The following is a 12,386-nucleotide window of genomic DNA, read 5'->3' as shown; positions in this document are numbered from 1 at the left end:
CCGCTTCCCGCCCTTCGCGCCAGCCCTCAGCGGCCGCCGGGAGCTGGGGCAGCCCCGCCCGCCCTTTTATCGGAGCCATGGAGAATGAAAACCGCTTTAAATTGTTCATGCCGCCGCGCCTGAGCGCTGGGCAGGTGTCTGCGGGCAGATCCCAGGTGAGCGCTCGGCCGCGGGGCCGCTGAGGGCGGTCCATACCACACCCCCCCCCGGCAGCCCCCTCGGGCTGTGCTGCTCTGGAGGCCGCGGCTGAGGAGGGGACGAGGGGAAAGTGCAGGGGCCCTTCCCGGGGACACGGGGACAGTGCTGGGCCCGGGAAGTGCCCCGGCAGGGCCCCGAGCTGGAGCACACGCACACCTGCTCCTTGCCCCGGGCTGGAGCACACACACACCTGCCCCTTGCCCCCAAAGAGCCCCGGGCTGGAGCACACACACACCTGCCCCTTGCCCCGGCAGAGCTGGAGCACACACACACACCTGCCCCTGCATAGGCCGGGACGGCTCCTGCACTGGACTCATTTCTGTGCGTATGCCTAGAGTGGCACATGCACAGACATCTTCGGTTTGAATTTCAAAGACTTTTGTTGTTGTGTTCTCTCAAAACTGAAGGGAATCATCTTCTGGAGCTTCCGCTCTGTGTTGTAAGTCCGCGTTTGCTGTGGGTAATTCAGCCCAGAGGGTGAGCAGGGCTCTATCGCTGACCGGGGTCTGTGTACAAATCACCAATGGGTTGGGGCTGCTGAGGAACTGCCTTGAGCTGTTTTATTTTCCAGCATCAGTCGTATTACATGGTTGTGACAATGGGAAGATGCCAGCAGCTCACATCCCAGGCAGCAGACAAAGAACTTAATGTTACAACTTACTTTAAAAGTTTTTTGACCAATCACACAAAGCAAAAGCAGATTGATAGTAGTTCTATCCAACCACTATACGCACAGGTACCTTTGGTTAAAACAATGCTTGCCTTTTTTGAATACAATACCTGCTTGTAAGCCTTGAAACACAATGCACAGAGCTCCATTATTAAGCTTAGAACTTCCTAATACCTTGCTAGATAAACTTCTCTGTAGCTTAGGGAGTTATTCTAGCCAAGCATTAATACACAGACCATTGTTCTATTTGTCCTTACTTTTCTACTTTTTGCATAATTTTTCTGCTGACCTATCTCATGGCTGCTGCTTGGCTCTGATCACAGTTCTGCTCTCTCTGAGGCCTGCCTTTTGCAGCTTTCCCAAACCCCTCTGATTTTATGGATTCCCACAGGCCCCACTCAGATGCTCGCACTGGCATTGGTGTCTTGGTCTCACCAGATCAGGTGTGCTGTGAAAATGTTCTGTCCCCACACTGAGGTATGAGAATTCAACAAGTTATTTTTTCATGTCGAAGCTCCTTATGAAATATGTTGAGAATCAAACAGGATATTCTGACATCAGATGAGTTAGCTGTTTACAGGATGAACTTATGTGACTTCAAAAACTTGTAAAAGGGTATTTTCATATTGAAACATAATCAGATATGGTTTAGAAGTGCCCTTGGAAGTAAAGCAAAAAAGAAATATCAACTACTGAAGTCTTCAGAAAAGTAATTTTTCTCCTTGAGTCCTTTGCCATGCACCAGTGCCCAGACAGGCAGGAGCTGCTGAGTTCCCTGCTTTGAAAGCTCCCCTTTGGCCACAGTCTATAAATCAAACTGCAGGACACCAACAGTTTGATCAGCCACTGGGAAGTAAGAAGTGAGTTCCAAAGCCATTACCAATACCTTGGGCTTTGAAAATTGTAGGCAGCTCTTTAATTAATGACACATTCTATTTTCACATCATCTGTAGGGATTTTTTCTGGCTTTTATAATTCTTCTTTGCAAATCTACTCTTAAGGAACTAATTTTTAAATTTGTGCAGGGTATTAACAGACACTCAGTTGATGAATTTAAGCTGCCATTCGATGTGTCGAGCTGTGGCGAAATCACTGATTCAGGTACGATTGGAATATTTGCCATGCATCTTCTTTAGATTTTTATATATTGTCAAGTTTTAATTTTCATGAGTAGTCTCACAGTTTCATATCTGTAACTGTTAAATACAGTTTCACTGTTACTTTTTTTAGAAATACATTGATCAAAATCTCTTCATGTTTCAGATACAATTTCACAGCAAGTGAAACTTTGCTCTGAAGTAGATGAAGAGGTCAGCTAAGTATCAGCTCTGCACATGTAATTCCTTGGGGTCTTTTGAATTTGTTCCCAAACAGCGCCTAAAGCATTATTCAGTAGATATTTCAGGGCTAAAGGAAGTAGTCAGAAGAGAATAAGGTTTTCTGTCTCCTGTTTAAAGCTGAATCCCTTTAGAGGAGATACTTGTGATTTAGTGAACATGCCTGGAAATGAATCTTTAAAAATTAAGGTGATTGCAATGTTGTTGTTGTTTTCTCTTTGTTTGAAGTGTCTGCAAAGTCTATGAGCTTTAATTAGAGTAAGATTTAAACACTTAAGTATCCTTGTGGAACTGCTTCTGAATACTCTGTTGAGGGGCAGAAGGGTTGAAGTCAGAGTATTATTTGGAAAACTGAAGTGGATTATCCCAATTGCCTGGTCTGGCTTTATTTTATCTGTAAAACAATGAATTCAGTGGTTTCCTCAAGCACTGGATTCCTTTCACAGTGTCTTTACCAGCACATCTCTGCTTTAGCACAACTCAGTACAGCTCATTTTTTTTGCAATAGCTTCTGTACTTTGCAGCTACAAAACACTGTTTGCTAGCACAAAACACATTTCTTGTGCTCTCCCTGCTGATTTTCCTATCCCTGACAACTTTTTAGACTTTTTTATCCTAAGCTATTGAAGTACCATCAGGACTGTAACAAAACTGTGATGCAGCCAGAACAAGGATGTTGTTTGGGGCTGTTGTAAGTGAACCAAAGGGCCCTTGGGGCTCATGTGTTGCTCTCCCTGCCTCAACCACTGGCCCAGCCCTGCTTGTAGGGCACTTTCAAGGTGTTCTAAGGGCACAAGGGTGGTACTTTTCCTTCCTGCTCCGTGTGTGAGCAGAGAACTGCTGGGACACTTGGATATTTATAAATCCCTGGGTCCAGATGGGATCCATGCCAGGGTGATGAGGGAGCTGGTAGATGAGCTTGCCAAGCCTCTCTCCATCATTTATCAGGAGTTGTGGCTCACTGTGAGGTTCCAGATGATTGGACACTGGCCAGTGTGACACCCATGTACAAAAAAGGTAGGAAGGAGGATCCTGGTAATTCCAGGCCAGTCAGCCTGGCCTCAGTGCCAGGTGAGATAATGCAGCAGTTCACACTGAGTGCTATCACACAGCACTCCCAGCATGGCCAGGCTATCAGACCCAGCCAGCAGGGCTTTACCAAGGGTGGGTCATGTCTGACCAACCTGGGCTCCTTCTGTGAGCAGGTGACCGCCTGGTGTGTGCAGGAAAGGCTGTGGGTGTTGTGTATCTGGGCTCCAGCAAGGCCTTTGGCACTGTCTCCCACAGCACACTCCTGGAGAAGCTGCAGCCATGGCTGGGACAGGAGCACTCTGTGATGGGCTCAGAACTGGCTGCATGGCCGGGCCAGAGAGTGATGGTGAATGGTGCTGCATCCAGCTGGCAGCCAGGCACCAGTGCTGTCCCTCAGGGCTGTACTGGGACCAGTTCTGTTTCATATTTTTATAGATGACATGGGTGAGGGCATTGAGTCCTTCATGAGTAAATTTGCAGAGGACACTAAGCTGGGAGCTTGTGTTGATCTATTGGAAGGAAGGAGGGCTCTGCAGAGAGACTTAGATCAGTGGAATGGATGGGCAGAGTCCAGCAGCATGAAGTTTAATCAGTCCAAGTGCTGAGTTCCACATTTTGGCCACAAAAGTCCCCTACAACGTTCCAGGCTGGGGACAGTGTGGCTGGGCAGTGCTCAGGCAGAAAGGGCCCTGGGGGTGCTGGTGACAGCTGGTTGAACATGAGCCAGCAGTGTGCCCTGGTGGCCAGGAAGGCCAATGGCATCCTGGCCTGGATCAGGAATGGTGTGGCCAGCAGGAGCAGGGAGCTCATTCTGCCCCTGTATGGGCACTGCTGAGGCTGCACCTTGAGTGCTGTGTCCAGTTCTGGGCCCTCAGCTTAGGAAGGACGTTGAGACGCTGGAGCACATCCAGAGGAGGGCAGCAAGGCTGGGTAGGGGTTTGGAACACAAGCCCTGTGAGGAACGTTTGAAGGAGCTGGGGCTGTTTAGCCTGGAGAAGAGGAGGCTCAGGGGTGACCTTATTGCTCTCTACAGCTTCCTGCAGGGAGGTTGGAGCCAGGTGGGGTCGGTCTCTTCCACCGGGCAGCACTGACAGAACCAGAGAACACAGTCTCCAGCTACATCAGGGAAGGGATAGGTTGGATATTAGGGAAAAAATTTTCACTAAAAGAATAATGAAGCACTGGAATGCTCTTCCCAGGGAGGTGGTAGAATCTCCATCTCTGTATGTGTTTAAAAAAGCCTGGACATGGCACTTGGTGCTGCAGTTGAGGTGTCAGGGCATAGGTTGGACTCGATGATCTGAGAGGTCTCTTCCAACCTCATTCTGTGATTCTGTGATTCTGTGATTCTGTGATTCTGTGTGTGTCCATGGCAATATCACAGGTACTCCTGGGCAAAGTCTCTGAAGCTGCTTTTACTTAACTCAGCAGTGTCTGTCAGAAGGAGAGGACAGAAATGTGTGAAGAACCTGCTAGAAGGAATTTTGGCTTCACTGATAATTCTGGCAAAACTTTTATTGATTTTGGTGGACTGCAGTTGTCTGTGTCTTTAAGCCCATCTATTTGGTGATGTCTGAAGGGGTTTTGGGATATTTCATTGTATTTGTATCTCCTATGTGCCCTGTAATGCCTTTTGATACATACACAGAGGATGCACAAAGATTTAAACTTGGGCTCCTGATCATATATAAGCTTATATCACCATCTGTGGAAAAAAAATATTACTCTTGTGATGTTTCTAAGAGATAAATACATTATCTACAACAGTATTAATTAGATATTATATACTATTAATTAGATAGTATTTGAGATTAACTTGTGGAACCTGTTTTAATAGAATCCAGAAACAACGAATGAATTGTTCTCAAAACTCTACAAAGAGGCTGAGATGATCAAGCAGTGGAAACTGACTGTGGAAACTGAACTAAACCAGAAAGAAAGAAAACTCCAAGAGAATAGAAAGATTATTGAAGCACAGAATAAAGCCATTCAAGAACTGCAGGCCAGTATTGTATAGTGTACATTGAATAGATGAAGTTCAGTGCTTCCTGATTCAGTATGACACTATTATTGATACAATTAAATATTAAAGACTGTTGCAGTTTGGTTTGTGCCTTGAGAAAATGATTATTTTGAGAAGTTGCAGGCACCTGTCCTGTGTGAGGGTGTGTATGAAGAATATACCTGTAAATGTCTCAGTTGCTGGTAAATGATTGTTCATTAATTATTACATCTTTCATGCAAAAGATGACTCAGCATGTAATACCAGATAAAACAGACTTCTGTCTACTGATGCCCCAAATGACTTTTTCATGAGAGATTTGAGAAGTTCAAGTGCATTTCTAATATATATTTTCAATAACAGTGTCTTTTTGCATTTGTTCCCTATGAAATCTGTTTGAAAATGAGAAACTCCATTTGAAACTGGAAGATGAGATATGTGAAAATAAAGATCTCTTGAAAGAGTAAGTAATAGAACCAAGGATATATTTTTGTGGTGGAAATAATCAGTTTCCATGTGGGCAGTTTTGTGTAGCTGTTAAATTTTGAAGGTCATTTCCATTGTTGCTCCTTAGGTGCACAAAGCACTGTGCACTCCTGTGCAAACATGATATTTTCCCCTCCTTCAGAGCTGCTGCTTCGGGGCATCTGTGTAATCTGCTCAAGGAAACCTGCACTCGCTTCGCAGAGAAGACCAGCAAATGTAAATGCTTTTTTAGTTTTTATTTATCAGAGTAAATGTACTTTTAGCTTGCTCTAAATTCACAAACAGAAGCAAGAAGAAGAAATTTCTCCTGCTGTTCAGAAAAGTTCTGCAGTTGAGATCTACTGGATGTGGCTCTCAGAATGAGAAATGAATTTTAAGTGGCTCACAAAATTGGAAGTGAAGCCCCAGGTCTAACAGACTTGTGGTTTGTAATGCTGAATGCAGAGGGCTTTAGAAGGCAGTGAGATTGTTTGCTGCAAGGTTGCCAGCCTGGGAGCTCCTTGGGTGCCCAAACAGTGCTCCAGGTTTGAGGCAGTGCCCACAGCCCCGACTGGCACTGGAGCCACTGCAGGGCAGGGCTCCCCAAGGCTGCTCAGCCCATTGAAGCTTTGCAGTCCCAGCCACACTCTGGGAATATATTCAGACATGAGAAGTGACACTTCATGCCTGGTTTTAGGCAGTAGAATCTACTCTGAATTCCCAGCACTCTGAAACAAATTTCCCTAGCTGACATTTCCTGTTTTCAGCCATCACACATTTATGGGGAAAAAAGGTCTTAACCCCAAGGTATAATGAGTAACTGGAATTCTTCTCATGAAACTGAACAAGCCAAGTCAGTTGGATAACTTAATGAAGTTTAAATTCTTGAGGTTTTAAAATATGTTCTTGATTGGAAATCCTACTTTATATGTAGTTTAGAATCGTTATTATAATAATTAGAATTTTACTAACTTGATCCTGGATACTTAAATGTCTGTTTCTTTTTAGCCTTAATTCTAGAAACACTTGTATATAGATGTGTTGTTCTTTTTTGATAGCTGTTTCTGTTACTGTTCTCTTTTTAATTGTTTTCTTAGGAAAAAATAGTATCAATCACAAAAGTGAAAGGAAAGAAGGAAAATATGGACCTGGAGTGTTGTTGCAATTTTATAATGACAGCTCTGTGGGTATAGGTATCTGCTGATAGGAAGAAATTCAGTGCTAACCCTAGATTACAGTTTATAAATACTACTAACAGTTCTGATACATTATTATTCAACAGCATTAATACTATAATAATTAATATGGTCACATAAACTGATCCAGAATTACACTTTTCACAGAAAAAAAAATCTTAGGAAGGAAATTTAAAAGCTGAGCTTGCTCAGTGTTTCAATGAAATACACATTTTCCCTAGATTCTGTAACTTTTGGCACCATGTTTCATAATGACTTATTTAATAAGAATGGAGCTGAGAATTCCTTTTTTAATTCATTTTGCTGATTGAGTGTAATGACTTGGGCAGCTGGCATTCTTGTTCAAAAGAAAAACTTTCTCATATGTTCTTGCTTTGATAGATGAACAGGAAAAGGAAGCAACAATACAATTGTATGAGGAACTTCACAGCAACATAGAAGTAAGTGAGCAAGCTGGATGAAAGGAATGTGAGTTATGTGAGCTGAGCTGAGTTCCATGTTTTTGTTGGGATACTGTTTGTATCCATCCTGTGTGGGTATCATGTCATGTGTGATGCAGGAAGTTGGGTTTTCAATCCCTTTTCAAGAATTATTTTTGTGTTCTATCAAACACATTCAATGGAGAAGGTGCAGCAGTGTGTGGGATGTAGATCCTGTGATCTGGGTGATGTGTGCTTAGTGCTGGGTCACTGCCACAGCTTCTGGCTTCTCTTTGGGCTCTGTTTCACCTCCCTGCTGGTTCCTTAGAATGGCTGAGGTGGGCAGCAGCCCCTGGAGAAGTTCCAGGGTTTCCAGTATTGAACTTCAAATATAAAATTTTGTTTTTAGAGAATGACAGTGGCATTTGAAGAGCTTCGTGTGCAAGCAGAGAACGACAGATTGGAAATGAGTTTCAAATGTGCGAATTCTGTTTATTGTGTTTATGCAGCTGGCTCAGTTTTGTACTTCATAGCTTGTGTTACACATGCAGTGTCAGGGCAGAGAAATGTGAAGGGCTGGAATGGTGAGCAGCTCACACTGAGACACTGGGACCCTTCTTTTATTCCTGCTGCCTTTGGTCACTGCCTGGCCCCTTCTGTTGCTGTTCCACTGGGCCAAAGCTGGAACTTTATTTCTCAAACAGTCACTCAAAATTGAAGTTTTGTCTGTGAAGTACAGTCTAGAGATCAATACTTACTTCCCATAGTTTGTTTATTTAAATGACAATGCACTAGTGTATAGCTACAGAAACTTTAGCTAAATGCTCTCTCTCTGTATGTATAGCCTGGTATGTTCCTGTTTCATTTTCACATGCTCTTTTCTGTTTGTATTTTGATTATAAAATCAAACATTGCCTCAACAATTACTCTGGGGAAACAAATGGTACAGCTGTACAATTCCAAGCAGTCTTAAAGTGGAAGTTGTATTGAACTTGGAGTATATTTCAGCTAGAATGTTAACTATGGATGTTACTGTATCTCCAAAGTAAAAGAAGAAGCAAAAAAAGTGGACAAGTTTGAGAAAGAATGCAAACTGGAAGTCAGTCAAAAGGAAAAGCAGGTTTGCTCGTTTTACTATCTAAGATGTAGAGCTTTATTTGTGCCTAAAGGGGCAATGCAAGAGCCAAGAAGTGTTTCTGGGCATTAGTAAAAAAGACAAAATAACATCTGAAGCTGCATTTAAGTCAAATTCTGCTAAGTTTAGTGGTGTTTCAGTACCTTTAGTCTCCTGGAATTTATGGTTTGATTTTGAATTGGAGAACTTTTTTGTTTAGATTTATGTGACTTGATCAATATTTGGCTAAGATTATATCTAGCCAAATATTATCTATCTATCTATCTATCTATCTATCTATCTATCTATCTATCTATCTATCTATCTATCTATCTCATCTTATCTATCTATCTCATCTTATCTATCTAATCTAATCTATCTATCTAATCTAACTTGAATGACAGCAAAATGGCTGCTAACCATACCTAGAGTACAAATGAAAATCAATATCTGTCCCTTCTCCAGACTTCATGATGATATTTCTTGCACTTTTCTAGATTTCAGCTCTTACCATACAGAGACATGAAAAAGATGATGTCATAAAAGACATCAAGGCTCAGCTGCAGACGTCACAAAATAAGATTGCTGACTTAATGGAAGCAAAATGTAAGAGTTCTGCCTGCTGTGTTTAAATGTAATTGTTTCTAGAATTGAAATGTAGTTGTTTATGATTGTTTATTTATTAGATGTAATTGTTTATAGAAGCATAGGAAACAGGGCCATGATAGTCTTATTCTGTTGCTGGTTGGCAGCAGAATTTTGGGGCCTTGAAGGCCTTATTTTTGTTTGGAGCAGGAGCTGCTCATGTGGGAGCAGGACTGGCAGGGCAGTTTTTAGGGGGAGTCAAGCAGTGAGAGCTTTTGAAAATTGCAAGGGGAAAATATGTTGCTTCAGTTTTGCAAATGTACAGTCAGGCAGATGTCACTGAGGACACTTTTCAGAACTTGATTTTCAATATTTTTAAGCCATCTTTATTCAAACTTTATATATTATTTTATAGTAGATGATATTAGTACCATTGATCTTTGTTACATTCTTTAAATGTATGTAATTTTCCATTTTTAGCAGCATTTTTTAGTAAATATCCTATTTTTAAAAATATAAACATCTTTTTTTGTTTAGTACATAATGAAGAAATGTTAAAGGAATCCCAGGTCAGTAAAGAACATTTGAGGGCAGAGCTGGAAGAGGCTAAAATTCCATTGCAAAAGGCAGAGGTACCCCTTGCTTATAGTTTTACAGTAGAAATAGATTAGATGAGCATTTGCATAAATAATAATGGATACTTTACACATGAAACAGCTGTAGCTGTTTGTTGCAAAACATGTTTAGAAATGATATCATGTCTTGAAGGTGTCTCAAAAGAAGTTGGAAACTGAATTCCAGACTACAGTGAAGACATTAATTCAGGTCACTGGAGAAAAGGAAGAGCAGGAGGAAGAATGTAAAAAACTGAAGGCTTTGCTTGCAGCCCTGACAGAGGAGTTTGAGACTTCTGTTGCCAATTTGAAAAGCTTGCTGCAAGAAGAGCAAAATAGGTAAATGAATGAGTTTAAATTCCAAGAGTGATCTTACAAGTTGCAGTCTATGACAAAATCAAGAACAATTGGAAATGAAGCTGAAATTTGGAGGTTTTTTCCCCACAGTGGTCTAAATGCAGAGAGTTTAATGTAATTTTTTTTGTTTGTGATAGTTGATACTGTATAAAAACTAAATTTTTGCCCCTTCCAATTTTCACAATTCTCTCTTTAAGAAATACAGATTTCTGTAGGTATATATTTGTTTACTTTTATGTCTACTGTTCTGAGGTTGTAAAAGTGAAATTTGATGTGTGTTGCAGGCAGATCTATCACCTGCCTGTTGGAAGGTAAATGTTCTTAAAGTGCTTGTGCTAAGACTTTGTCTTATTGTCCTTGAAGTTTCAAATGCAGTGCTTTTTACTCTACATTTGGGGTTTTTAATCTACCATTTTCTTAGATTAAAGAAATCTGAAGATGATTCAAAGCTGCTTACCTTGGAGCTCCAGAATAAATCTGCTGAACTGGGTAAGACTTGTAGAAAGGCAGAAAATGAGCTGGGCAGTAATAAAAATGTTTTCTGCTGTTGTCTGGAAATGGACTGTCTCTTGTAGTTGAGAAATGATTTTACAGTACCTGTGCCTGTCAGGAATGCCTGGATTTATTTTTACTCAGCTGATCCCTTTTCTTTGGGGGTCATTGGTGCTGGCAGCAGCCACAGGGCAGTGCTGTGCACAGCTCCAATAGTCAGACTATTCATGCATTAATTCCTCTGGAGATAATTTTGGTTTGCAGCTCAGAGCAGCAGCACTGCAGGTGCCAGGAGTGACTTCTGCAGCAGAGATAAAACCCTCCCATGGAGGTTTCTGTGACCCTCCCCATGCTAGAAGTGGAATGATGCTGGCAGGGGTTGTCTTTAAATATCATCAATTTGATATCCTGTGGTTTCTAGGGATGTGCTCCTTAGTCCCCAGAGTAAGAGCTCTGCCTTGCTGTTGAGAACTTGCAAAAAATCCCAGAATTGTGAATGTGCACATAGAAACCATCTGGAAGTTAGTAACAACTAGTTTCCTTTCTCAGCATATCCATCTGATACCTTCAGCAGTTCAGATTTTTTTTCTGGAACAATGCAGGTGCATCAATACTTGGAGAACACTCCAGTCTTACAGTCCATGGTTTATTTGAAGCTATATTAGTGGAAAACATAATAGGCTCTAAATTTTATTTAAGATAAATATTTAGTTTCTCTTCAGATATAGATTTGCTAATGTCTGAATCATTTTCTCAAGTCTACATTTAGATTAAGTCATAAATTAGCTTTTCAGTTTCTTAACTTAATCCAACAAGTTTTGAGAACTGGGTATTGCAAAAGGGTAAATGTTTTATACTGCCTGCTAAATATGAAAAATCATTTCTGTTCCATTCATTTTACATTCCATGTGCTGTAAAAGAGATGACTAAAGTGAAATGTGATAAAGAAGTGCAACTTGAAGAGCTGTCAGAAACTCTGGTGAATGTTCATTTTATTAATCTCATGGCATTTGCTCTTCATATGAAATTCCTCTTGCTTTGTAAGTATCTTAAATGCCATAAATAAACTCTTCTCTAGTCAACCTTAACATTTCTACTAAACTTTCTCACACACAATTTCAATGTTTTCTTTGAAGAACTTCTTTATTGCCTCTGTTTTTCTTGTCTCCTGTGCTTTTGGTTTTTCTTGTCTCCCATGTTTTTGGTTTTCCATCTCAAGGTTTTTGGTTATTTCCTTCTTTGTTCATGCCCATTCAAATGCCACTCCCTCTGGATATAAAGTTTTCCCATTTTTCCTTCCTTCCAGAAAGGTAATTAGCTCTGGCCTCTGTGAACCCTGCTGTGCTGTGACACAGGCCCATTTTCTGTCACAGCAGTCTAAGCTATATGAAATACACTCTTAACAGAGGTTTATTTTCATTATGATTTTATATTTACAAGCCTAACAAGAATCCATATCAACTAAAGTTAAGATAGTCTGAAATCACGTGTGCATTTTACTGTGTCTGCTTGTTCTTATAATCTGTGCATTGAATGTTCTGAACTAAGTTTCACTCATTTTCTAAAATGGACGACTTTTATTGAAGAAGAATCTTGAGGCTACTGTAGAAAATATGCAGAGAGAGAAAAATGTGGAGAGAGAAATGAAAATGCTCTCCAGATGAGAGAGGTCTGAAGCAGGGCAATAGTAACATGTTTTTAGAAATAGTGAAGTTACACATCATGACTTGGATTCAAGTTTATACATAAGAAACAGCACCCAGAGCAGGGTCCCACCCTAATTGTGCAGCCCAGGTAATGAAACTCACAGCAGGGGACAGACATGAACAGCACCGGTGTCACAGTTCACTGTCTCACACCACTTCCAGATCCCAGCAGAGATTGTAAAGATCCAATCTGGATAAT

At 41.2% G+C, this 12,386-nt stretch overlaps 1 pseudogene; it reads left to right on the top strand.

Annotated features, from left to right (window-relative positions):
- LOC132077835 (zinc finger protein 208-like) overlaps positions 1-12,386 on the top strand; it is a 403,462-nt pseudogene that overhangs the window by 239,194 nt on the left and 151,882 nt on the right.

Source organism: Ammospiza nelsoni, chromosome 10 (assembly GCF_027579445.1).
Source record: "Ammospiza nelsoni isolate bAmmNel1 chromosome 10, bAmmNel1.pri, whole genome shotgun sequence".
Taxonomy (NCBI): Eukaryota; Metazoa; Chordata; class Aves; order Passeriformes; family Passerellidae; genus Ammospiza; species Ammospiza nelsoni.
This window is presented reverse-complemented; position numbering and strand designations above follow the sequence as displayed.